General features: G+C 42.9%; 1 pseudogene; it reads right to left on the bottom strand.

Moving 5' to 3' along the window:
* The window catches only part of LOC147685425 (syntaxin-binding protein 4-like), a 1,115,687-nt pseudogene that overhangs the window by 120,166 nt on the left and 970,935 nt on the right, over nt 1-24,586 (bottom strand).

The raw sequence follows: 24,586 nt of genomic DNA, 5'->3' as shown, positions 1-24,586 counted from the left end.
AATCTCCACAACGGCCCCCACAACGCTAAGGATGCCTGGCCTCCACCTTGGGGGGGCCCAGGAGTGGACACCTCACTGGAAAGCCAGTATGGGTTCCACAGCGGTATTCGTACAAGCGCCTTGAGACCCTTGTGGGTGAGTAGTGCGCTATACAAATATCAATTTACAATATAACACTATAAAACAACCTGATAGGTATCAATATACTGATACATATCCTTCTAGGTACTTTGAGGATGCATCCAAAAAAAGCTCTGAGAGAGAAGGACAATCAGAGAGTAGGAAGGAGTACTACCTGAAACTGAAGAAGGACTCAAAACGCTCTTCTGACTTTCAATAAAAAAAGGAAGAAAAACTTCCACAACAAAAACGCCAATTCAAGAAAAAGAAAGTGCCTGGTATCACACTTAAATATGCCCCACATTTTGAGGACCCTGCTTCTGAACAAGAAGTGGGCTCTGAGTATGCTAGACAGCACAGCTGAGGTCACAATAGTTTGCCAGAATCCTCAAAATGTTCTGGTGATGATAGCAACTAATGGGTTTGTTCAGGTGGAATCACCAGATCAGAGAGTTCGTTCTCCAGGTAGATTGTATAATTTGCAACTCCAAGTTGAGGGTGATAAATCCAGTACCATTACATTTCTTTTTAGGGACATTTGGTTATGACATTCTCTTGGCAGAAAAGGATTAGCTGCCAGAGTTTGAAAGCAAATTCCTACCAGGGGAAAAATGTGATATTTCCATTCTTATTCGTCTTTGTTCCTGAAGCAGTTAAACATGTGTATGCCAAGAAGTGAGCACCATCACAAGCCCCAGCCGAGTATTACATCTATGTGGGCTGGGATGAAGAACCACCTTATCATATAATACCCATAAGGTCCAGCCGGCTAGTGCAAACAAAATACTCAGTTAAAAATGAAGTTAAACGCCCAGTTCGAGAAATTCCAAACCAGCTTCTATAACAAGGCATACTTGAGCATTGTATCTCACCAATAAACAATCCTTTGTTTCCAGTATTGAAACCAGACCATTCCTACCACTTAGTCTTAGATTACAGACAATTAAATGGTCACACTCATACACTTGCAGTACAAAATTCATACATTGCAGCACTAATGAACAATATAGTGCACAAAAAGTACAAAATAACATTAGACATTTTGAATGCCTTTTTCTGCCAAAACATAGTGCCTGCAAGCAGGTATTTGAGAGTATTTACTGTGCTTGTCTATTGCTCTAAGGGTATAAGAACAGCCAAAGTTTGTTTTCTGCCCGTGTAACAGAACTGTTACAACATTTCAACAAAGCATCACCCTATGTTGATGACATATAACTTAAGGATGATCCCTAAGAAACACACCTAGCCATAGAAGATCACATTGTTGTGGGATTTGCACAAATAGGCTACAAATTCAATATTCAGAAATCAAAAATTGCCTTTCTTAGTGTCTTGTTCTTGGGATACGAGCTATCAAATGAAGGCAAAAGCTTAATGCTGTTTTTCTAGAGAATTGCGCACCCTTACACCTGCCGAGCACAATGAAAAAACTACAATCACTTTTGGTAATTTAAAATTTTGGTATAACATACATACCAGATTATGCACAAAGGGTTAAACCATTTTATGAATTAATATGATTAATATGTCCAGACTTGTCAAGCACATATTAAACACCAAAACAGACAGATCTTGCGTTCAGTACAAACTGACATGCTGTCTTCAAAACACTTACACACACGTGTTAACACCACAAACTTGGTGATCCGTGTAATAGTGGGAACCACAAGCTACACATATGTCACTTTCAATGTAGATGACACTGTACCGATTGCATATAAATTGCATTTATATTCCAATGCAGAAATGCTTTTTGAACCTACAGAAAAAATAGTGACTACAGTACAGGGAGCTGTTGTGAAAGTGAGATCATTGGCCAAGTGGAAACACATAATTATCCTGACTCCCATTCCAGCCTTAGAGGCTGTAACAAAGGCCAGCATCCCAAACGTAAAAGCCTAAATCCTAGATGGATACAATGGGCCACTTCACTAACAGCAACTGACATAGGCTATGTCTTATGCTCTACATTATTAACACAAGCATGCCTGCAATACGAAGAAGAATACCCTGTGTCCAGTGAAATTATGACTCTAGATTAGTACGACTTTGTAGTCTATACTGATAGTTCTGCCCAGTCTGCAGTTGGAATGAAACATCAATACACTGCTGCTGGCCCAGCGGTAAGGGGTAAAATGAATGATAAAATATTCCATCCTCTCAAAATAGTTATGCAGTCACTAGGTGATTGCACAGCTGGCTGAACTAAAAGCTGTAATTCGGGCACTCAAGAATATGGATTGTGAATTCATCACACTTAGAGTGTGAGATTAGTATAATGGTATCCACCCTGATAATTAGTACTTACACTATTGGAACCAGAATGGATTCAGAGACTCTAAAGCAGATGTCTCCAACAAGTTGATTGCAAGCTACCAGTAGTTCCCGGACACCTTCAAAGTAGCTCCCAGTCTTGAGTTCATTTTTAAGTAAGCACAGGGTCACATTTTTCTATTAAGATTAAAGGAAGGCGCTGTTTGCTCTACATTATCCTCATCAGCCTGCAGATAGTGCTCAGTCTGATTGTGGCAAGGCAGGATCAGTGAGGTAAAGCACTGAAGCATTAAACTCGTAAATAAAAGCCCTTGTTGACTCAATATTGGACTGTGAGAACAAAATGATGATTCTGAATGCTTCTGAATGGGAGAAAATGTAAATGGAAAGTTGCCTTAATGAATACATTTTCATTTTAATGTTCTTTCATTTCAAAGGCCTTTTGCTCCCAGTGGCACACTGTGCCAAATTTATAACTGTAAACTAGTAATTTTTTTCAAATAAGAGAAATATAAAGTGAAGAAAACCTTTTCTATGAAACATGAAGTATTAATGTCTTGCTCCACGTTCAATTAATCCAAATACATCTTAATATTTTCTGAAGCATATTTATTCACTTAAAATTCCTCCCATTTAAACAAATGTATTTTTCAGTTATAAATATGAAAACATGTCTACAGGCCACTGGGAGCAAGATGCTTGGTGTTTGTAAATGTGACACTTAGAAACGAGACGCAATTTAAATGAGGAGTTTTATGGAATCTATATGAACAAAGTTAACTCTTCAGTTTAATTTCCTTGATAAAGTACAGTGCCATATTTAGAATTGAAAAAAAACAGCAATTATTTTCAGTTGGAGAAATTTATAGAGCCAAAAAATGTTCCATATTCTGAGTATCTTTGCAGAACATTTTTCTGCACTTTAAATTTCTCCCATTTGTGCCACAAGTACATGCAACATAGTCTCTGAGTCACCCATGCACATAGATCCCACTCATACGCACACATATTCATACATTCCTAAAGACCACGCTCTCACCGACACACAAGGCAGCCCTGTCTTAGTTCCCCTAGTCAAAGTATTTTGTTTGAACCATCTGGCTCAACAGACATTAGACTTAAAGTCAATTAATCACGGTGTGGGGGTGTCTAGTAACAATACACAAGTTGCTTAGCCTTCAATTGCTCACAAAGATTTTCAATGATCGTAAGTAGCTCTCACTATAGAAAAGGTTGGAGACCCCGCCTCAAAAGGGTGTACTATCTACCAGAAGTTGCCTTGGGAAAAGGTATCAAATCTTAAAGCAAGATTGCCACTGGCTCATGTTATACACACACTGAGCCACCAACGAGTAGGAATACACGGTGCAGGGAATATACTGCCTTATGAAGCTGCACAGGCAGCAGCCCAAATTGCTGCCGTAGCTGCAATAACGAGGATAGATAGAGAAATCATGATAGCTGCCACAGCTTTGTGGTGTGGCACTCCTTTTTGAAATTTATATTCAGCGGAATACTGCCACCTACTAAATGGTCAAAACATTCAGTTTGCTCGTCTTCCCGTTGTTGGGGGTAGAGTAATTCAAAATGCAGATTGCAGACCAGAATTAATCATGGCAGCACATGAAGGGTTAGCTTCTGCTCACACTGGTGTGGCGGCCACAGTCTTGTTACTACAGAAAAGCTACTGGTGGCAGGTGTAAATAAGCAGACTTGTGACATTTGTCAACAAATAAAGTTTTCCATAAAGCATACCCTGATAAGGAAAACGACCCGACTCCGATTCCGAGTCAGACTACCACAGGAAAATACACTAGAGGCAAGGCATGATGAGCCAATCATGGGCACAGAACACCCTTAAAATGCATATATGTTGGATCACTCTATGGATCATGATTTGAAGGAGGGAAGTGCTGCAAAGGCTAGTAGAGAGACTAGCAGAGAGGGGGACTTGGGTGAGAAATTTTACTCACTCTCAGAACCCTCGAATTCATCAGAGGAACATGTCGGGCATGATGAGCAAGATGGGGGGCCTAGATCTGGATCTCCGGAGGGGTCAGCAATCAGCCTGTGGAATGAATCTAATACCTCAAATGTGGACAAACAAGAAAAAAGGAAATCAGAGACATGCTTTTTTAATGGAAATAACAATAATGAGCTGCTAAATAAGCAATGGCCAGATAAGGGGGAAAGTATCAACAAATATGGATAAATTCAGGCTTTGTTTATCTAATGTTGTTCGTTTAAATAATAGAAAAAAAAGAGAAAGGGTATATGAGATATTTGAAACATTGAACCCAGATCTAATATGTTTACAAGAGACACATATTCCATGGCACAATAAATATCTTTTAGAGATTAGAGGCTATTGCTTGGTGGCATGCTCTTCTCAGACTACCAGGATCATAGGGGTTGCTATATTGTTAATGTTCTAGGTCTTCGGGATCGGCTTGACACAGTAAGACCTGGCCCGAAAGGAGAACGACAGTGCCCAAAGACCAATATCGCCTATGGGGGTCCCTGTTAATAGTGAGACTAAGTAAAGGGATTGTTTGCCCTCCTTGAACAACGTGGTACGGCAAGGAGTAATGCAGTCAACAACAAGCTAACAAGCTACAGTTAAGCTGTTTAATGCATAAAGAAATAAAGGTTACTTTCACAAGAAGACATAAAGAACTGAAAGTCAACGATACCCTTCACCATCAAGCAATTACTTGCGGAACCCCCTCGGCCGACAATGCCGAGCGAACCTTGGGACCAACCGTCCTCCGCAAGAGCACCCGTCCTGGTATGCCCACCAACGGAGGGCACTGTGCAAAGCAGCGGCTGACAATGCCGCTCGAGTTCCGCTTGCTGAGGCAGGGATGTCTACCTGCTGAGTCACAACACACGCGGTAAATCACGGCTAATGCTCCTAAAAACGGGTCTATGGTGGTTGCTTGGATATGTCACGCTTCCATTGACTTCCTCATGCAACTGGCAGGTTCCGAGGTTCCACTCGGCATGAACGAAGGCTCCGCTTCCTGTCCGGTTTTCGAGAGCCTCTGATAAAGCACAATGTTGTCCTAGGTGTAAGGGAGACAAGTGCCAGCCTTGCGCTTCTCCCAGGGGTAAACAAGCACTGCTAGCGTTCGGCAATATCATACGCTGTTCCTGGTTTACGGCCGCCCTTTAAACCCGGACCGGCCTGCGCATGCTCCGCGCCTGGCCTGCTGGGAAATGAAGTCCGACGCGCTGTGATACGCTCCGCGCTCTGCCGGTCAAAAGGTGTGGGCGAAGGAGAGCGGCTGTCCCGGCCTCTTCAGAGCGTCTCGCGCTTCCGGGATTCGTACGAGGCAAGTGAGGTGGGATGCGATCCTGACATATACATACCAGACAACGGAATGAGCTGGTAGTGTGATCAGCAAAAGATAAGTGGGGACGCAGGGCTATAGTAGATTTGGCAACTGGATTGACAGTCATCAATGTTTATGGCTCTAATTTAGATGATGCGGGCATTTGGGAAGAACTGGAAATAGAAGTAGCTAATTGGTCTCAACGATTAATAGTGTGCGGTGATTTTAATATACATTTGGATGCGATTATAATCCAAAACCAGATGTATGTAGGAAGGAAACCACAGGTTTATAGGACAATTAGGGCACTTAAAGATAGCCATGGCCTGTGCCATGTATGGGCAGAAAAACAACCAGAAGACCCCAGATTTACATATTTTTCCCATCCACACAGGAAATTCATACAACTGGATTACTTTTTAGCCTTACATTTATTGATAGGTAACGTAGATATTATAAAACTGCCCCAATTATATTCTGATCATAATCCTCTGATCTTGACGGTAAGGGAGGCGACGACTGTTAGGCAGAAGACCTCATGGTCATTCGATAAAAAGCTAATGATCGATGAGGAATTTTGCACATATATCAAGAAATGGGTTCAAGAATTCTTTGAATGCAACAGATACAGTGCCTTCCGCGAGGTGGTATGAGATACTTTTAAGGCTGTCTTGAGAGGGGATATAATTAGGTTTGTAGCTCGTACCCGTAAACAATGCAAAGCACAATCTGATCAACTAATTAGTAAATTGTCTGAACTTGAGGCCGAACATGTTCAAATAATAGATAACGGTGGCTCTGAGAGTGTATTTGGCGAACAAATGATTAAATTAGCTATAGCCAAATCGGAAATAAATGCCCACTTTCAGACTAAAGTGTCTCAGATGTTCCAAGCTTACCAAAATGAACTATATGAGTATGGGGAGGCTACGGGATGGCTTCTAGCTTTAATAACAAGGCAGAAAGCCGCCAGGAACAATATTGTAAGAATTAGGGATAGGAATAATCACTAAGGGGCTCATTAGGATCGCGGTTTTCCCACATCCTCCGGGCCGGCGGAAGCCACAGCCGGCTCGGAGGATGCGGGAAAACCGCTGCTGAGGCACAAAAGACCCACCGCCAAATTAGGATGGCGCTGGGTCTCAAAATCCGTCCGCAGCTTTTCCGCCGCGGTCGCCTTCCGACCGCAGCGGAAAAGCTCTAACATGGCTGGCGGTGTCTATCAGACACCGTCAGCCATATTAGGATTGCGGAAATCATATGCTTTTCCACGGCGGCTTTTCAGCCGTGGAAAAGCATATGGACATTGACTTCGGGGGCCCGTTGCGGGCCCCCTTGGTGAAGGGGGCGTGGGGGGTGCACTTGTGGGGTACCTATGGTACCCCTCAGCATTTGCGTGGACAAAGCGGCAGGCACCGTGCGGTGCCTGCTGCTTTGTGCACACAAATGCCGTGCATGCATTTTTAACATTGCAGCGGGTGCAGCTTGAAGCTGCGCGGAGGGGCAGCCTCTGCGGACGGTCCCTCCTACTCTATGGTGGCGGACGGACTCATGTCCGTCCGCCATCATAATCCGCCCCTTAGTCTCTGGCCCACAGAAAATTACTGAAGTATTTGAGGAATTCTATAGCAGGCTTTATCAGTCAGAGGAACGTTTGGAAGAACATGGTGAAACAGGAGATAAGCGACTTATGTTACCAAGATTAGATACTGAAGCTGCTTTCGAACTAGAACAAGAAATAACCATAGAAGAAGTGCAGGAAGCACTGAGATCCCTTTATCTGGGGAAAGCTACAGGCCCCAATAAAATTTCGGTAGACGTTTATAAAATGCTATCATCTCAAATACTCCCCATTATGCAAGACTTATTCATGGGTATACAATATAGAGGGATTCCACCCGCGTCGTGGCAGGGAACAGATATGATTTCTTTTCTTAAAAAAGACAAGCCATCAGAAGCACCATCTTTGTATCGTCGAATATCGCTCATGAATGAGGATGCGAAAGTTTATTCCAAAATAATGGCCACCCGATTACAAAGGACTATCCTTGCACTTATATCACCTTGGAAACATGGCTTTGTTCCCGTCAAGGGGACCACAGACCATACAAGACGGGTTATCTCAATCTTGGATATTGCGGAGGCTGAGAATAGAGAGATGGCTGGGGTCCTCTTGGACGCAGAAAAAGCCTTTGACCGAGTGGCCTGGCAATATCTATGGGCGAACTTGGTGGACAGAGGATTTCCCTCTGGATTTATAAGGGCTCTTCAGAATATGTATTACAAGCCCTATGTTCAGATTCAAATTATGGGTCACACTTCTAGGAGGGTGGAGATTGCCAGAGGCACATGCCAAGGCTGTCCCTGTTCTCCTATTTTATTTGCATTTTATTTGGATCCCGCCATTACTCGCCTCTTGCATAATCAATCAATCAAACCGGTTATAACGCATGGCCATGAGACAAAAATTCTTGCATACGCAGATGACATTGCGATAATTACAGCAGAACCTCGAGTAGCTATGAAAGAGATTGAAAATATGGCAGAAAAACTTGGGGAGAAATCCGGATATCTTTTTAATAAAACCAAAACACAAATTATATTTTCCTACAGGATTCTCGGGTAACCGAGATAGCCACGTATTTAGGGGTTAAAATAAAAGCAGGAATTAATAGTCTCTGGGCAGTCAATATTGACCCAGTGCTGGAAAAAATAAATAGCGAGCTTAGAAGTATTAACACTCTCCATCTTACATTAATTGGCAGAATCAATGTAATTAAAATGAAGATAGTCCCCACGATTCTGTACTTAATAAGTGCAATATCGCTGGAACTTGCCGTCACCACAATACATATATTCAAGGCTAGGTTCTCTAAATTTATTTGGGGATATCAAAAGGTAAGGCAGGCTTATAAATATCTGACGCTACCTAAAGAACGGTGTGGTTGGGGAGCCCCCAGCATGCAGCTATATTATTGAGCTTCTGCCTTGCAACAGTTTGGAACTCTCTATCTCTTTCAAACCGAAGAGACGGAGCAGCCGAGAATACCTACTATATATATATCAACTGGTTATGGGGGATGCTGCTGTGGCGTTATTGCAACGACAAAGTGACCCTAACTATTATAAAAAATCCTGATACAGGTGCTTTAGGAGTGCACTAAAGATCTGGAAAAAGTGGGAAGAATTTGCATTAGTAGGTATAATAAATATACATCACTTTGGCATTCTGATTTTTCGACACCAGTATTCTATGATCGAATGGCCAAGAAATGGAAGCAAGCGGGGATCGTATTGGCAAATTTTATTCTAATGAAGAGAGAAAGGCTTTTATAGAACTAGTTCAAGGATTTGGGATACTTAAGAACGGTATACAACGTTTAGCACGCATTTTTTACCACGCACTACCATTACAACGCAGGCATTACCACGCATACCATTACAACGCATTGCGCTGGGGGGCGCTCTAGGATAGGGAATACGTTTAATTTTATATCCAACACCTTCCCTAGTGTCCACGGGGACTGTAGTTGGAATATAAAATTATACTTACCACTATCCAGCACCTTAAAGCGCTATGCGTTGTAACGGTATTTGTTGTAAATACCGCGTTGTAAAGGTATGCGTGGTAATAGTATGCGTGCTAACGTCATACATCCCTTAAGAACTCTTGCTTTAAGTACCCTCAAATACAGATCCGAATAAAAGGGCTATCCATAGGGTTCATTAGAATGGAACTGTTCCCTTTATTAGAAATTATGAGAAACCCAGAAAAGATTTCTATCAAGAGCTACTAAAAAAGAAGCCAGATGATATAGCCAAAATAGAATCAAAAAGGGCTGGTAAGCTCGAGGACAGAGAGGTAGATATAGATATGGTTTTAGAGATTGGGATAAAAGTTTTTATGTCAGATAACCTCAAAGCCCAACAATATAAAACTGTATACAATCTCTATTATACGCCTGCCAAACTATTCGAGTGGGGAAAGAGACAGACGGATAGATGCCTGAGATGCCTATTGGGCCCATCAGATAGTATACATATGTTTTATTCTTGTGAAAAGCTGGGTTCACTAAAAGAGTGTATTGAAAAGATCTGGTTTCAGCTACTAAATAAAGAGATACAAATTACTTCAACTCTGATGCTTTTAGGCTATGACATACAAACGTACTTAGATCCAACGGAGAGTGACTTTGTGTTTTCAACAATGGCGATAGCTCGCTTACTGGTTGCTACCGCATGAAGGATAGTGAGCCACCCACATATTATCAATGGCTATACAGGTTAATATTCATCGGTCGTCAAGAAATTTCTTTGTATAAGTGTAAAGGTGTAATGGCTGTGAGAATAGTCCTGAATATATGGGAACTTTTGATAGCCTGGTTGGAAAGAAATGATAGACAAGGGATTGGATGAATATGTACAAATACACAGAAAATACAATGAGGCTGCACAGCAACAATGATGTATGAATGCTTAAAATAATTGCAAATTGCTCATTATGTTATTCTGGCCATTATGAAAGTATGAAGTTTATTAAGTATGTGCAATGATGCTATAAGGTATGTATAAGATGTCTAATTTTAATAAAAATAAAAAAATTCAAAAAGGAAAAGACCTGAATCTTCATTGACATGGCGGATTTGTTACTGGAAACCACTAAAGTCTGCATGTTCATTGACATTTTAATAGTGGATTTTCAAAAGGGCGACATTTGCCGTATCCACTAAATAACAGTACTCAGGGATTTGTTACTCTCAGGGATTTCTCACTCATCAGCTGTAATAACTATCGCTCCAACTCCTAAACACTCATAATTGAAACTGTAAACTACTAAAATCTCAAATGTATTAATCTGCAAAATCCCAACCATATAATATGTACGCACAATCAAGTATGTAAATGTAGATCCAACCATTAAAGTGCAACTAAGGTAAGACACCAATTAGAACTGTAATATCCCGGTTCTAGAACACATAGGGCCTCATTTATGAAAACTGTTGCATCGCTGCGGAAAAACAGCGGCGCAACACTTTCAGTGCACCATCCTAGCAACACCATAGATGCACCATATTTACAGTACTGATATCCATGTTGCAAGGATTTACAGATTCGTCAGTGTTACTGATGTATCTGTTGGCCCAAAATTGGCACATTGCTGGAGTGTGTCTGAAAATATATGTAACTCCAGCAAAGAGTCTTTTCACATGGGGCAAGCCCCAAGTGAAAAAAGGCCTGCTTCACTCCTTATGCCTGTTTCAAGAAGGTGTAAGGATTTGACATAGAGATGCCTTAGAAGTGGGGCTTTCACTGCGCCACTTCTACGTGGATTTACTGTGTTGGATCACCCACCCTGCATGCATTATACCTGAAGCAGTTATAATGTAGCACAGGGGTGTACAAAGTGACACACCTGCTCAGCTGCGTCACTTTGTGAATATGTCACAGTGTGGCACATTTTTACGCTGCCCCACCAACACAAAAAGTGACACAACATCAGTATAAGGGCCTCCTAAATAAGGTCCTCAGGATGTAAGGTTAACTGAGCATGAGGATTTTTAGCGGGTTGCAATTATTATTTATTATTATTATTTAAAATGTTATATAGCGCACAGTTACCCTTGGGCATCCCAGCGCTTATCCAGACCCCATCAGATAGTAAAGACGGCCAGATTAATGCACTCAAACAGGAAAGAGATAGGTTGTAAGACATTTGCGAAAACGCAGTGTACAAGGCTCGGCGCGTAATTTTCAAGGGAGCGAGTTCCACAGCTTCGCCGTGTTAACTGAGAATCTTCTCCCGCCAGTGCGGGCCCTTTTAACTCTGGGGACTAAAAGAAGGTGTTTTTGGTCGGAGCGCAGCGTTCTGCTCGCTTTATATGGGACCGCTAAATTCTTCAGTATTGGGGGGCCTTTCCCCAGAAGGATTTTATGGGCTGTACAGAGTGCTTTAAATATGACTCTCTCCCGCACTGGGAGCCAGTGCAGCGCCTTTAGGGCAGGTCTAGCTGACTGCGTCCTAGGAATGTCCATGAGCAGCCTTGCCGCTGCATTCTGGACCTGCTGGAGTTTATTAAGAGTGGAATCAGGAGCACCCAGGAAGATGGCATTACTTTAATCCAGTCGAGATGTGATCAGGCCCTGAATCAGCAGCTTCCTGGATGTTACAGGTAGAAGAGGGAAAATTTTACGGGCAGACCGTAACAGGGCGAAGCACACTCCTGCAGTTTTCTTAGCTTGGGTCCTGAATGACAAGTCTTGCTCTAACCAGACTCCCAAGCTCTTGATTACCTCTTTAGGGTCCGGAAGGTCTCCCATGCAACTCGGCCAGCTGGTCAAAGGGAGAAGAGGAGTTTTGCTCCCTAACAGCATTATTTCCGTCTTCGAGCCATTCAGCTTAAGAGCTGATTCTTGCATCCAGGTGTGAACGTCCGACAGGCAGGAGTGCAGTATGTCAGGATTCTCAGCTAGTTGGGATAACGAAACCACCAACTGCGTGTCATCCGCATAACTGACGATCTTGATGTTATACGGGGCAACTATGTCCTCCAGGGGGGCCATATATACATATATACATTAAATAATGTCGGGCTGAGGGAGGAGCCCTGTGGCACTCCACACTGGAGGGGGATCGATTTAGACCGCTCACCGCCTTCCCAGACCTGGTATGTTCGTCCGGTAAGAAATGACCTCAGCCACTGCAGGGCAACCCCAGACACCCCTACCTCTGCCAGCCGCTGAATCAACACCTGATGGTTCACGGTGTCGAACGCCGCACTGAGGTCCAGGAGGATCACTGCCACTGAGAGTCCTGAATCCAGAATGCGTCTGGTTTCATCGACGACCACCAAGAGGGCAGTGTCGGTACCCTGGCCTGGACGTAATCGAGTTTGCGAAACTCGAAGCAATCCGTTGGACTCCAAACAAATTAAACAACAGGGGGTGACAGTTGTTGATTGACCAACCTTTCAGCAATTTTGCCGAGTCCCGGCAACAGAGAAATGAGCCTGAAGTTTGCCAGGTCCGAAGATCTAAATTAGGCTTCTTTAAAAGTGCCTTTACAACTGCTGTTTTCCAGCTTGGTGGCACCAAGCCCTGGGCAAAAGAGGCGTTCATTAAGTCTGTAACGGGAGCCACGATGGAAGCTTCTACTTGTTTAGCAATTCATGTCATTACTTTTGAATTTTGTTTATTTTTACAGTCTACATTTTTAGACTTTCTTTTTGTGATACTTATTCAGGAAATCCATATTTATGCACAAAACTGATTCCAATTCTAGTGCCCCTATGCCAGTTCATTAGGGCCTTATGGGAGGATTTTTTTCTCCTTGCTCAAGGTATCCCTGCAGATATCTTCAATCTTGCTGTGTATGCTTGCCCAAAAAACTAGATCGCCAATACACTAGTCTTCATTCCCAGCACATTACTGTTTAGAGTTGACCCTGGAGTCATTCGCGTGATATGGGATGCTTGGACCATGCATTTGTGCTCTCCATAATGGTAAACCAGGGAACTGAGGTTGTGAATGCTCTTTATGGTAGCGTTTGTTATGCCACCAATGCAGACTGTATTGCCTTTCGTTAACCAACACTAGATGGACCGAATCTCTCAGAAGTTGTGATCAGTGCATACGTAGAGCCTGCTGTATTGGTTGGTCTCCTGTGTCACCCTGCCTTGGGCGTGAACTGAATGCATGATGTCATCATTCCAAAGAATGAAGTCACCTTCCTTCCTCTTCTTTGAGAATGTAATCCTCTCCTGTGAGGATAGGTAACCAAACACAGTGGGAGTTACTGTGTCTAGCTGTCCTTTTTGGGGGTGCTTTATATCCATTTTTACAATACATGTTTAGTTATGACAAGCACTAGCAATCCTTTACAAGCAGCGGTATCCGAGACACGTCACATTGCCAATGTATGCTATCTGCCAAGTGCAACGTGTCATTTAAAGAGATGCTCACCTTTAGCCGGTAGACTTCATGTCGCAGGTCAGACACTTCTTGGCGCAGGTGTTCCACGATGCTGCTTTCAGGGCAGTTGAAGGGGTCAAAGGTCTTCAGAGGAGACAGCAAATAGCAACTGTAACAAACCTATGTCAACTGACAACAAACTGATAAAACATGCACCGGAGAGGGAGCTTCAGTGCCACCTTCTTTTATTGTCACATAAGATTGTGGGCATCTTTCACTCATGCAGTACCATCCCTGCCTGGCCCATTGTTGCCCTGTGGTTTAGTGGGCTTCCTCTGAATACCCCACCCTTTGTTGGTGAGCACGCCCACTGCATCTCACTGCCCCTATGGCTCGGCTAGTGAAGTGCCTATATATTCTAGCCCTTATTGCAATTATAATTGAGGTTTCCATCTCTCACACATCATCACCCATCACACCGCAAGCGCTGTGTCCCAAAACATGAGATCTGTACACAGGTGTACATGATGCTCAACATGAAAACACTTGCTACATATGCCCAAAACCAACAACACCCTTCCAAACACACTCGCACACAGTGCTACTTTCTATACACGTGCCTTAGAGTTTCAGCGACACAAATGGATGTTGTGCACACACCACAACACAGTCCAGCATAGAAGGGCTTTCTCAGAATACTTAAGGATGTATACCAGGCTTGGAGCACAAGTAGCTTTCGTACTGGTCTCTTTTAATTGAATGTAAGGTTCATCCTTAAATAAATAAATATTATACTTAAGGAAGACCCTCACACGATCCACCTAGAAACCAACTGCGGGCACATACATTTCTTATCTGAGTAGTATATCCTTCTCTACCTCATTAGTATCATGTTGTTCAATACTGGTATATAATGCTTCGATATCTAAAGTTCCCAGGAACTCATTCATATTGTCAAATCCCATACCATCTACTTTAGCTATCATATTAGTCGTATCATTCACAATTGGATTTGTGATTACATACCCATCATTTGAGAAAATGATCTACTTACTGGCTTAAAGTTTCAGTGATAGAATTCAAACTAGATAATATTGGTATCATTGGTAAGTCTGACATGCTTTTATGGACTCAGGTCAATCCATAAATAGCTGGTACAGTAGGATTTTGATTAACAAAAAATTCATTCTTTCTTCACATATTCAATTCAACTCCTCAGCATCATCCAACACTGACTTAATATCTCTCTTAAGGCTGGACAGATTACACTACCCCCGGCTAACTAATGTTCTTTAACATTCAGAAATGTATCTATCAGGTACTCATTGTCTACTGTGCCCATAACTACAACCTCCCACCTTAATGGTTAAGTTCGCATCATCACTCAAACTTTTAAGTGCCTGTTTGTGTGCTTTTGAAAAATTATTATCAAGACACACAGGTAGGTTTTTAAAACGTTTATCAATCTCTATTTCTGCGATCATCTCAAATATTTCTACTAGTTTGCCTACCTGTGTAAGGGAAGGAGTACACATAGATTCTAATTTCAATCCTGACTTAAAACTAATTTCCTGAATTTGTTCCCCTTCAAAAATACTGATAAGCTAGTCTTCCTAAAATGGTTTCCAATAGCTCTCTAGCTGGCACCTATTTACTGAATGGGTCAAGACCAGAGCTTAATTTGTAAAAAAAAGAAGTGCAGGTGCTGAAAATGTTGCCAAGGAGGCCACAGCTCACTTCTTCTTCCTGTGAGCCCCACTTTCAATACTCTAGGTGCCTCAGTCTCTATCTTTTAACCTTGCTGTTGCCTGTCCCCTAAATCTTTGCTCTAAGAGTCTATCCTCTCACCTTTCTAATTGTTTTCTATATTCTTTGTCACACCTGGTGTTACCTTATTCCCTGTATTTCTGATTTGCCCTCTATTCATTCTAGCCCTGCCCTTTTTCCTCTTCAATTTTATCCATGCTCTGCTCTCTCCCCTCGAGCTTGGCTCTTTACTATCACTCTTCTAGCAGTGATTAGCTGTGTCTCCGTTTTATCATTTGTCTGCTTTTTTCCCTCTGTCCTGCCCTCTACATCCTTTCATTCTATCTCCTCTCTTCTTAATGCTCTCTTTTTCACATCATGGCTGCTTTCACTTTGTATCTGATTTGCTCTCCTTTTCTTCTACTTAGCTCTGTCTTATCTCTCTCCTCTCCTGTTGTTTAATCTCCTATTTACTCCTGCTCTCTCTCTCATCTATATCCCGGTCGTCAGCCTGTACATGTACCTGCTATTTTGAACTCAGCGTTTTCCTGTTGTCATTCCTAAAGAAGTGGAAGATGGCGTGTTTTACTTTTTACCTACACTGAGTACAAAAACAATATGTACACCAAATGAAAATGCTTTTTTTGCATATATTAATCAGTGCTGTATGACTAGGTTTATTGCGGAACAGACGGCTGCTCGAGCACAGCAGGTGATGTCACTGCTAGTGCTGCCTGTTATTAGTAGGTCCAGGTATTGCGATGGCATCAGCATCCACTGCTCAGTTTGGTGTGGCCCTGCCTGCTAAAGCACAGGCATTGTCCCCAGCCATAAAGCTGTCAATGCCGGTAAGTATGGCTGTGGTGCCGACTGGACTCACGCACGCTCAGCAATTACCATGCTGGGGTGCAGCGCACAGATTCTACAGGTGACGCCATGGCACACAAAGTTGTGTTGGTCCACAGCTGCATCGAGCACGCTGAGGATAGCAGCAATGCAGGGCTGCAGGATATCCTACTCTGGCTACACAGCAAGTGGAAAGTTCACACTTACTTTCATTTATTCTTCTTCAAGAGCCCTCACTTCCAAGTTCCAAATGCGCTCTCGCAGCTTCATTGCCTCAATTCCGTCATGAGCCAGCCCCCAGCTACAATTATACAATAGGAGGCTTAGGCTCAGGCAGTGGCAGGGTGCAGCAGACTCTGGGAATAGAATGCAAGCCCTAGTTTGTCGATGGCTTCTTGGATTTGTGATTGGCGTGATGACATTATCCCTAACGTGGTGATACACAATCATGAAGAAACTAAAACAATCAGTGCCACCATGTGGCAGCGTTTCATAAGAGCTGGGGCTAGTAATTAAGTGCTGGTGCCAAGCACCAGAAAACACCGGCTCAAATTAAGCACTGGAGATTCCCCATTTTCGGCCAAATTTTACGACACTTATTTCTCTTTCTCCTAAAAGCCTCAAAACATCTCTACCCTAATGTAAGTTAGTGGGTAAATAAAATCTTCTAAATTTCTATCTCTTACCTACCTCTTAGACATTCCCAAACTTCAGCATGCATGCCAAAAACCAGCCTCTAAGAACATTTTTCCAAATGTGGACCTACAATAAATTCACAGGGGTGGGATACCGCAACCAGTGTGCCTAATTCCATGGTGGAAGGTGAGACAGAGAAACAGAAGGGGGATATTGGGGTTCACTCCTCAAAAACTTTAAGTATGGGTCACTTAGTGCATTTTATAACACTGTTTCCCAAACATGTTGACTAAAAAGTCATAGGCTTTACAGGTGGTTCTGAAAGTACAATGGCAGAATTCTTAAACCTCTAACACCGTTGACTGAGTATTATATTTCTGCAGTAGCAAGCCATGGCATGTTTTGCACCCAAGAAAAACTTTAATGGATGTGTTAAGTATATATAATGTAGAGTAACCTTTCACCAGGGGGCGGTTTCTTGGCACTTAAAATGGAGGAAGCAAAAACTGTAAGGCTATTTACCAACCAATAGGTTTTTAATACTTTTGGTAGTATTTCTACAGAGGCTTAAGGGAAGAGAGTTCCAAGTTGTTGCTGCAGCTACAGAAAAGGCGCTGTCACCAAAACGTTTCCCCTGATATTTTGGGCCATAAGGAAGGAAAGGATTGCTGGACCTCAGATTTTTCACAATTTGTGCAACTGAACGTTAATGGCCATTAAAACTGTCCAGTAAGCAGAAATAGCCTAATGGACAATACACATAGCCGTAAAGATGATTCTACCATGAACTGAAAGGCAGCCAACCGATTATCTTGCGATGGTAATTGGGTCAGATTTGGCAAGGTCATAAATCAGTTGTATTGCAGTGTTTTGCACTACTTGATTTTTCTGAGGGGTTTAAACAAAATGGAATTTCCATAGTCTAATCTATATTGAATTGTTGTTTTTTTTAACACTGATTTTACAAATGGTAGTCTTCAATATAAGGTGTTCAGCTGATAATAGCAAGATTTGGGGTCTTTGCAACTGGGTACTGGGTCAAGGTCAGACTCTATATAAATTTCACGATTTTGACCACACAAGAGTAAAGGATGGAGAAGGGCCCATACAAAGAGGGAAGCATAGGCCATGCACTTAGATTGAAACTTTTGTTTATTAGGGTTCATCATAAATAGTTTTCGGTCATCCACCAGAGTGTGACTGAAAAGCTATCTACTAAGAGGAAGTTGGCGGTTAATACTCACTCCCATTAGGGTATACTCCAAAAATAGTTTGAATATCATTGGCGTACATAAAAGGCTTATACCCAGATTGCACTAGATAAGCCTGGGGCCGCATAGAAATATTGAAAAGTAGTGTTGAAGGAATGGAATCCTGAAATTGTACCAGTGCTGAAGCAGGGAAAAGAAGCACATAATCACATGGTGTACAGGACATTATCCATGCTAAACATGGACTACAAGATCTTAAGTAAAATACTAACAACCCGGCTGTTACAGCACATGCCGACGCTGGTCCTTCCAGACCAGGCCGCATTCATGCCAGGGTAGGAACACAGCCATAAACATTCGTAGCCTTCTAAACATTTTGGATGCAGAGGACTATGAGAGGCCTAAAACAGTGGTCTATGCTGTGGACATCGAGAAGGCCTTTGATAGTCGAGAATGGCACTTCCTGTACAAACTGAGGACTGTGATGGGAGTGGGATCTTTGAAATGGGTCACTCTGCTATACACAATCCCAATGGCCAGGTTGCGTACTGGGAAGACTATTTCTTCCAGACACACAGTAGAATGTAGGACGAGGCAGGGCTGCCCGCTGTCCCCACTGTTATTTACTCTTGCTATGGAGCCACTGGCTGGCAGAGCAAGAAAGGGGCAGGATTACTGAGGTCCGATGACCGAAGGGACACACCATTGCATAGCCTTATATGCGGAAGACCTACTGCTGTTCCTCCGGGATACAGCAGCAGACCTGGACGGTGGACAGGCCATGTTGGAGCAATTTGGTAGACTCTCTAGCCTCAAGGTCAACAGGCAGAAATCGAAACTATTCCCTATGACGCCTTATAGACTCCCGCCAATGGACCTGGATGGCCCCCATTGGGAACCCAGCTGTCTGACATATCTAGGGGTAAGAGTATATCATGGTCCTGCCGAGCTCCTGGAAGGCAATGCGATTAGGGCAATACTCTCAATCTGATCCTCTATGGACTTCTGGGGTCCCTACTGCTATTGGTAGCAGGGCGAGTAGCCATACTGAAGAATTTGACTGCCAAGGACACTACACTTCTTTGAACCTCTCCCGTTGCGGGTCCCCCGAGCGAAATTTAGAGAATTAGACTCGGCAACCACTTTCTTCATATGGAGTTAAGGTGGCACTTGCCCCACTACAATGTGCCACAGCAGAGTGGGGACTAGCAGTCCCGGATTTCGAGGCATATTATATAGCAGCACAATTGAGCTGGTTGATCCAGTGGCTTTTAGCTGAGAGGAACCCAGACGAGGGCAGTATCCATTTGCGCCTTCAGCTCAGACACTAGCAAAAATACTGCTAAAGGTACAATGGAGCACGGGGGACACAACTGAAGTTAAGATGGTGACGATGTGCTGGGCAAGATACCTGAAACGAGTGGGCAGCAGAGTTCCCCATTCCCCTGAACTGCCATTGGGCCTGCTCCAACAACTTCCAAGGGGGAGGTGATGGGCAGGACTGGAATCCTCGGAGGAGGCAGGCCTGAGAGTAGTGGGAGATCTCTACTGGGACTCAGAGCAGCTCCCATTTGAAGAGTTGCAGGCTGAATATGACCTACCAGGAGGCCACTTCCTTATGCACAGGGCAATCACATTGAGCATACGGAAGCACTGGGGCACGGGCACTACAAAGCCCAGAGCATTGGATGGCTTTAGATATGTAGCACTATCGACAGGATGGATAAAAACGGTTTCTTGCTTCTATAGGTGATTCTCTGCGATGGGCAGAAACCTCTGGAGCGATTAAGACTACAGTGGGAGTAGGACGTGAGAAGGCCAAACCCAGAGACGGAATGGGAGACTATTATAGAGAGGCCACCGAAGGTTTCCAGGAATGCGAGGTTCAAACTGATAAACTACTTTGACATCCATATGGCGTACCTTACGCTGACATGAATCAGAAGATATTTCGGGGTGGACTCAACAGCCTGCCCCAGATACTGGGACCAGGAAGCACATATGATGGACATATTCTGGGACTGTCCTTCATTACTTGTGTTTTGGGAAGAGGTACGACTGACCATAGGGGAGGTCATCGATAAAGAGTTACCCCAAACACCAGAACACTACATACTGGGGTGGTTTCCAAATGTAGTTAAGACGAAAGTGACAGTGACATTTTAGGACTTGGCATTTGTTTTGGCCAAAAGGGAGCTAACTAGAATTTGGAAGGTACCTGGGGGTCCAACAATAGGGATATGGAAAAAGGAGTTGTAGAAATGGGCAGGGGCAGAAGGCAGATTACTGCTCAAAAAAGCAAGAAGAGGCATAGGCAACTTGGAGAAAGCATGGGACAGGCTAGCGGGGGGCCTGGCAGATAATGGATGAGAGGAGGAGAGGGAAGAAGCATCATTGCCCACAACGCCCGCAAGGAGGGGGGAGGAACAAGACAAGACAGCATAGAGAGTACGACAGCAGAGAGCATCCACTTGGCTATATGAAGTGCCGTAATAGCAGGAGGCATGAAGAAGCTCGGGCGTATGAACAGTACCTGAATAGAGGACCAGCAAAAGCAAGTGCAACTCAAGGGGGGAGAGGGGAGGGAATTGAGAGTTCTAAGTTACTTTTAAAGAACCAGTTTATATTAAGACAATTGCATAGCTGACACCAACGTGCACAGATATGTGATGCTCATAATTTGAAAATCAATCAAATATGGTTTGAAAAAAAGGAATGTAATCCTGAGGCACGCATAGATCAACTTCTTTAGGAGTGGAAAGATACTCAGGTACCACTATGCCTTTGTTGTCTTGTTGTTGCCTTTTATACCAATGTCTAACAATCTGCTTGGAAGGATAATTCGATAAGTGGTTATCGAACGCTGCAGAGACGTCCATGAGTGCTACTGGGCCTCTTGCATTTTACATCCTTTTAAGGTCATTCAGGAAAGATACAGCAGCAATCTCCGTGCTGTGTTCAGGATAAAACCCAGCTTGTTGGTTTCCCAATAAATGTAATGGCTTTAAAACAATTTAAGAGCGTTATAAAAATAATTAATTCAAAAATGTTAGGTTTTGTTTTTGAGAATTGTTGTATCCAACAATGGATTATTTAGCTTTAATCTAGCATTGTACAATAGACCAGTGTAAAAGAGAATATGAAACAATTGTTAGAATTCCTTTCCCAGTGAAGGGTACGGCTAGTTGGAAATATGTCTTTGAGCATATATCTGGGGGTGAATTTATTAGTCTCTTTGCTGATTCAAAATTATCAAATCCCTCTCAGAGGGAAGATAATTTTTTTTCAGAGCCCGCCTGGTCTGCCCTTGTTATACTGAAACATGCACAGTATTCTCATTGAGATAGGAAGGGCAACTAACTGAAAACTGCAGAAAGGGATACCTCTGAAGTTAATGAGCAATTTAGAGCCGTTATATTGGTTTTTCTCGTTTTTAACCTTAAGGAGATATTCCTTTGCCAAGGATGAGAGGTGTTTTTTTTTGCTTGAGGATTACAAATTCTTTACCAGAGTGTTTCTGCTCCGGGATGAGCAAGTTTCGTATTCACCAGTTCGAAACAAAACTACTGATTTGTTTTTTATGACTTGATTTTTAAAAATTATTTTTTCAAGATGTAATTTGTTCAAAGTTTACCTAGTTGTGTTATTCAGAGAATTCAAACACCAATCATAGAGTTATTTATAGTTCTGCATTTCAACGTATTGAGCTCAACAGAGATTTCCTAACCCAAAATGGAAGGGCAAAAGGTCTTCCATGAGCAACAGTTTTTTAATGTGTTTGTATTTCTTTATCCCACTTGCCTTTACATAAGAAAGGGATGGCAAAGTGATCAGTCATCAAGCAATTGATTTTGTGGTGGAAGGGATACCTTACTACACAAAGCATTCCAAAGAGGCCTTTTCCTCTTTCTGTGTGTTGCCGAAATCAATTTCGGTCATTAAAAGACCATAAAAAGTAAACAATGCAGGTAGTAAAAAAGACAATTCTAAACATTTTTCGGAATTATATCAATTAACTGTCTAAACCTCCAATGGAAAAGGAGTATTACAATAATACTTTATTGTTGATTTAAAACAGTACAAACAGCTAAAATCGTTAATAAGAACATTTTTTTAAAAAAAGTTAATTGTAAAATACTAATCAATGCTCAGTGGTGGAGATTACTGCCTTCAATGATAAATTTAAGAATCCCCTTCAAATCTGCCACATTTAGTTAAAAAAACGGGACAATGTGGATATCACAACTTGCTAGATCCACAGATGCCCTGTTTAGGTTTGCAAGTAAAGTTGGTAATAAGCCTATTTGTGAAACTCTACAGGAATAAATGCACTCCAATAGCCAACTATGGAACAATTGTCTGAGGGGTGAGGGGGCCAAAATATTTTGCAAACTCAGGAAAACTCCTTTTTGGCTAGGCTGCTTGGTGTACCTCGTACCATACCTACGATAATCGCTGATAGATAATTAAGTGTAGCCTTTGTTGAGGATATAATTAATTTGAGGGCGATAACTGGTTGGAACAATATCTGCAGCAAATCAGGCATGAAATTCTCAAGAGAGGTAATTAATGATTGCCTTGCTCTTCAGCATTGTAATAAAATCCCATGGTTGGTTCTTGTTAATATGCTAATTAAGGAAATTGATGCAGTGCTTCAGATTTAGAACCCAGCGCATATATTACAGTTTGGTAAGAGAGAATTAAAAGCCATCTTTACCACTAAACGAGCAGTTGAGAGAGAAATTAAAGAAAGGAAGAAAAAGTCTCAGTAACTAAATACTTGGAAGGGTCTTTACAATTCGGGCTATCTTGTGATGTTAACAGACATCCAGAAACGATTCTACACCTCACCAGGTTTCGATTAGGTATCGCATATCATCTTGTAGCTATCCAAAAAAGAGATGCGTGGTCTAATAGACTCCCCAGATAACCGTGTGATGGAGTGCCAGTACAATCTTCAGTGCACTTTATATTATTTTGTGGATTTTATAGTGTGGTTAGGAAATGTTTTTTTGTGTCCGGTCTTACTATCAAAGAGATTTATAATGCATCAAGAAGCCTATATGTTTTTATCTAGCCAGGAGGCTGACTATATTTGCCATGCCTTTTTCCTTTTTAATAGGGAGGCTATAACAGAAAGAAAACCCCTCTCTTTGTATGACAAACTGGTGTATGAATATGATTAGTCGTGTCAGCATATATTGTGTCTTATCTTTTTATTTTAGACACACTCAACACTATTGCGTTTTTTATATTGCAAATACCTTGGTTTTTAGGTCTCGCCTAGGCAGGGCTTGCGCTGTCTCTTCAGGACATGCTGTATTCAGGTATGGACTGGAAGCTCCACTCATTTTCCGCCCATCTTTTTCCAGTTGGCTCATGTTACCTTACTTTCTAAATGGTTGCTTTTGATTAGTCAATATTCTTAGTAGTCCCGCCTTAGTACCGACTTTTCTCCTTTTGTATCTTCCCATGAGGACTGGCCCTCTCGCGTTTGTTGTTACTCTGTATGTTTTATTTAGTCTGTGAGCACTATTTTCTTAAATGACTTTCTCCTGCCTGCTACTGCAGGCTAGACATGCTCTTCCTCAACTACTTTTTTTAACCAGAATGACAGGCCTTGTCGCTGCGCCCTATCTTTATGCGTGGCTCCCCATATTGAGGTTGACAAACAAATGCTTTTATTTAAGTGCTGTGACGTCAAGCTTTAACTTTAAATATTATACTTTCTTTTCACTGCGCCACACCGCGCTAAAGATTTAACATGGCGGGCTTTCCTTTGTGCTGCATGGTTCACCTACATCACCGTTTAAATATCAATTTCTTTTTCAGCAGCAGCAAAATGCTGCACTTTCACTTTAACAATGGCGCCCGAGAAAGGCGTGTCTTGGGAACATGGCCGAGAGGCCGTGAGCTCTCGAGCTCCCGGCCGGCCAGCCGCTATAATCCTGGAATCTGGAGGCAGCCGACTCTCTGGACTGCTGTGCCCTGACCGGCATGTGTCGCAAAATCTGTAGGGTGCAGTCTGCCCGGTAACACGGCTGTGGGACGGAGCAGTGGACTGGTTTTTACTGGCCAAACAGACACAGACAGCTGCATCATGGAGGCAGGGTGGGGTGCAGCCGATCATGGAAGCAAGTCTAAGCCGGCGGCTGCGGAGCCTGCTATGAAGTGCAGCGGACGATCTACCGGTGTGGATTTCTCCCCCTCCCCTTGCAGGCGGTGAGTCTGGAGCTGATTAAGCGGGGAGCGAGCTCCGACGGAGCGGGACCTTCATTGGGCACAATGCGGCCATACTGGAGTGCGGGGTGCACTTGAAGGGGGAGGGTCCCAGAGCTGATTACCCCCCCCCCCCCCCCCCCAAGGGCAGTGCTCCCTGCAAAAAATGGACAGGATGGCGGCACCGTCGGGAGGGCAAGGCAAATAAAAATGTTGTGGTACCGGGGCCGGATCGGGATCGACTACAGAATCGAGATCAGGCGCCATCTTGCTCGGGAGAGCTACACAAAC

Source organism: Lissotriton vulgaris, chromosome 10, assembly GCF_964263255.1.
Source record: "Lissotriton vulgaris chromosome 10, aLisVul1.2, whole genome shotgun sequence".
Classification (NCBI taxonomy): Eukaryota; Metazoa; Chordata; class Amphibia; order Caudata; family Salamandridae; genus Lissotriton; species Lissotriton vulgaris.
Note: the sequence above shows the minus strand (reverse complement) of the source record. Positions and strands in the feature narration are given on the sequence as shown.